This window comes from Cupressus sempervirens, chromosome 2 (assembly GCF_028749045.1).
Source record: "Cupressus sempervirens isolate cs-2001-9-10 chromosome 2, ASM2874904v1, whole genome shotgun sequence".
NCBI lineage: Eukaryota > Viridiplantae > Streptophyta > Pinopsida > Cupressales > Cupressaceae > Cupressus > Cupressus sempervirens.
In genome coordinates, this window is record NC_143119.1 from 113,030,933 (window position 1) to 113,035,057 (window position 4,125).

Here is a 4,125-nt window from a genome sequence, read left to right on the forward strand (position 1 = left end):
GACTGACTACTTTGGGAGTGTTTAGTGTCCATACAAGAAAACCTATGTTCCAAGTTTCAAGTCATTTTGAATCTGTTTGGCTAGGTTTTGAACCCCTCAAAGTTGGTCATTTATTGTTGTGTGCATTTGTGTAGTTGTTCACAATTCTAGGAAGCCCTGTTCGACCAATGATATCTTTGACCTAGTTGACCCAAATGAAGAAATTATTTTTGCATTGTGTTCCAGGGGTTAGACACTTCATATGTTCCAATTTTGAGATCATGACGAATCCATTTGATCAATTTGCTAACATGATTAAAAACCTAGTTTACATTGTTTTGTTATGGCTAAGGTATCCAGATTGATCTGTACCCCTGTTTGGCATGTTATAACTTTGATCTCATGATTGGTAAGCCTAAATATATTGTACTATCATATTGTGTCCTAAAAATCCTTAAAGTATGCCAATTCCCAAGTCATGACGAATCCATTTGCATACTTTCTTATGTCCGTCTGTTTACCAAAAATTACTTTTTGACACATTTCCCAGTTTAAAATTTCCAAGTGCCTGTTTTCAAAAGTTTACCAAGTTTGTCCTATTATTTTTCATAACCCCTAATTGTGGACTCTTATCCTTTGAATGGAAAAGAACCTATATCCCAGTTTTCAGAACCCCAAGTGATCAATAACCCAGTTTATAATGCCACACCCAAGCTGAGTTTATGTTTTTTAACATTGTTTGCCTCTAGCATAATTGAAGTATGGATGTTTAGCAATTAAAATATTTTGACTAGGAATTCGTCATGGGTTGAGAATTTGCAGTATGATAGAGTATGTAGGATTGAACACTCATGCCGATTTTCGTGGCCTGGTTACTTGATTGAATTAGTTTTTAAGTCCAGCTAGTAGGCCTCCAGACACAAATTTCCAATTTGTAGAATTGATTAAAAAGTGACTTTTAAATAATGAATCAATGATTGAATTTGAATCTTGTCAGTTTGAGATGTCCAAATGGGTCAATTTGATGGATCAGTTATTTGAAAATGAAATTTTTTAAGTCAGACCCACTTTGGGGCCCGACTAATTCTACCAAGATTGACGGGTTTTGAGGCAAATAGAGGATTTTCTAAAAGGGAAAAGTTATGCACAATTACAAAAGAGAAAAGGTGCATATATGTAAAACATTCATGCTCTGAATGTCATGAGATTATGAAGGACTTAGCAATTGATAGGCATTTGTTTTTTTTTTAAGGGGCAATGATTATAATAATTTTAATCATTATAAACCTTTCAAAGTTATTGACTAAAAAAGGAGAGTGATAAAGTCTTGAAGAACTTCTAATAATGTTACTACATGTTCTTGGAAAATTGACTATTTATCTTGATGCATTGAAGATTTGGAATGTTGGGAATATACCTCCAAAAGATCTACAATCATCTTGATGTCAACCGCCATTCCCCTTACAATAATCAAGCAAATTCTTTTACTTTCGAGTCTAAAAAAATAGCATCTGTAGAAGCAATATTTTTTTTGGGTCTAATCCCACAAATATATGCCTATGCTACTAATTTTCCTATCCAAAAGTTTATGCAGGCACAGAGCATTGTGGCATTCAATGCTTACATTTCTTTGGTTACCATTTTTATCCACATGTTATTGAGTTGGTTGGTTATGTACAAGCTTGGATGGGGACTATTTGGGGCAGCATTTGTTTTGAGTTTATCATGGTGGATTGTTGTTATAGCACAGTACATTTATGTTATGAAGAGTCTGAGGTGCAAGAAAACGTGGATTGGCTTTTCTCTTCAGGCCTTCTCTGGATTGCCATCTTTCGTAAAACTATCAGTTGCTTCTATTGTCAGGTTATGTTTGGAAACATGGTACTTCCAGATAATGGTGCTCTTGGCTGGCCTTTTGAAAAATGCAGAGATTGCACTAGATTCATTGTTTTTTTTCACATCAATCTTGGGATGGGTATTCATGGTACATATTGGGTTTAATGTTGCTATTAGTGTTAGATTGAGCAATGAGCTTGGTGTTGGAAGTCCAAAAGCAACAACATTTCCAACGATAGTAGTGACCACATATTCTTTCTTTATATCATTACTATTCTATTGCTATTTACTATCAAAAAAATGAGCTAAAAGAAAAGGAAACTACCCACGCAATGAAGGGGGCCATAGGTCAAACATTGAAGCCACAAGGGTGGAGATTCTCTTCCAAATGTGACTCAGTAAATTTGCAAGACAAACCCATGAATGCCAATAAACCAATGTGCAAGGAGAAGCCGTTTGAAGCTAGAGAGAATAGGATATGCCAATGAATACCAGGATTAATTCATGCAAAGTGGAGGCATTTCACGTGATATGGTCTCAGAATGTTTTATCCCACATTGGTCAAATGAGGAAGTTTTTAAATGTTTAAATACAATCCCACTCATAATGCATTGTGTCTACAGACATTGGGCTTTTTAAAAGCCAAGGCTTGTAGGTGGGGCCCCTGGATGTGGATGCCAGCTAGTAGGTTACTTGAGGTAATTTTGGACAAGCACGCAAAATGAGGAAGTTTGCCAAAAAAATTTCACTTCCAAGAAAGTCGCTGGAAAAGTGGAGATTTTTTGTGGTCACTATGTCACCATCGAAAAATGTTGAGATTTTTTGGCAAGCGACATAGCGACTTGCCAAAAAACCACAAATCCGGCCCAAAAAACTTGAAGATCTAGTGAGAACAATGTGCAATGATTGGATGTTGAGGTGGATTCGAGAGCTAAATGCATGATGACAAGTGGCAACATGTGGCGAGCAGGCTGTGAATAAAATGCTAACATGGCAGATCATGATCAAAGGTCACCAGATGGTGACACATGGCAAATCCAATGGTAGTCACCATGTCACCATGACAAATTTGCAAGGAAGTTAACATAGCGACATGGTAACTAGCCAGCCAAAAATGAGGTGGATAGATGATGTGGCAAAAATTCAACCAATCCAATGATGACACGTGTCAAGGGTGGTCAAACTAGGTTTGACCCAGATTGAAAAGGCAGGAAAAATTCAAAGGTCTTAAATAATTTTTTAAAAAATTATTCCTTCTCTAAAAATCATGTGCAATTCATCAAATTATTAAATAAAGTCTAAATTTTAATATAGTTCAAACTATTCGAAAAGATTAATTTTTTGTGCAAATTCTATGAAAGCCATGAGAAGGACCCTAAACTTCAGAGGGGCATAACAAGGGCATTTTTTCACCAAAATGGGCACTCCAATATACTGTCAAAACTGAGAAGAGATGAACTTTCCAAATCTAAGTTCAGTTTTTGCACAGGTGTTCCATGGTACATGCTATAAAGGGTTTTGTCTTTAGGAGTGATTCGTGTGTTCTGAGGGGTGTTTTGATTATCCAGTTGTTGAATTTAGTGAGAAAACATTTAAAACATGTTCAAAAGGTCTTATACATAGTACGTTTCAATTCTGTGATGTTTTGGCTTCAATTTGATCAAAATTGACATATCCAAAATTAGTTATGAGAATTTTGTCTTTTGCTGAGGTTTTTGCTCCTAGAAAGGGAAAAAAAAATGGGATATGATTAGCAGTTGAGGAGAGAAGGTAGAGAGATTATTTTCAGCTTCTTAAGAGAGAATTCTAAAGGGACACATGTTAGTTACAAACTAGATCTGGGAATTCACCTCCTTCTATATCTTTCTTTCTTTCATCCATTGGAAAATATTGGAAAGTTTCTCTGGAATGAAGAAATTTAGTAGAATTGTTTCTAGAATTGATGAAGTCTGAATGGGAGATCTAGAATGTGCTAGTTCCAGACCATGAAGCTTTTTCTTTGGTTGTGACACCCCCATCTCATCCCATCCCATCAGTTTCTCATTCCTGCCATTTTCTCTCTTGTATGACAGCATTTGTTCATTGTATAGTCTAGTTTATTAGGTTCTTTATGAGTTAATTTCATACATTTTTATGTATTATTTCAAGGAAATCAATACAAGGAACATCAAATGTTGAGTTTCAGTTTAAATCTTGTCTCCTTTCTTAGTGAGTTGTGATTTTTTATGATCTTTGAACAAAGAGCCTAGATCATAGTTGTAGTCCCTTAAGGTTGTATGTTGCTTCATTGTTGCTTGTAATTCAAGGAAT

General features: G+C 35.6%; 1 pseudogene; it reads left to right on the forward strand.

The window, feature by feature from the left end:
* The first annotated feature begins 1,381 nt into the window (after positions 1-1,381).
* LOC149571284 (protein DETOXIFICATION 40 pseudogene) lies at positions 1,382-2,119 on the forward strand (annotated as a pseudogene).
* Positions 2,120-4,125: the final 2,006 nt, after the last annotated feature.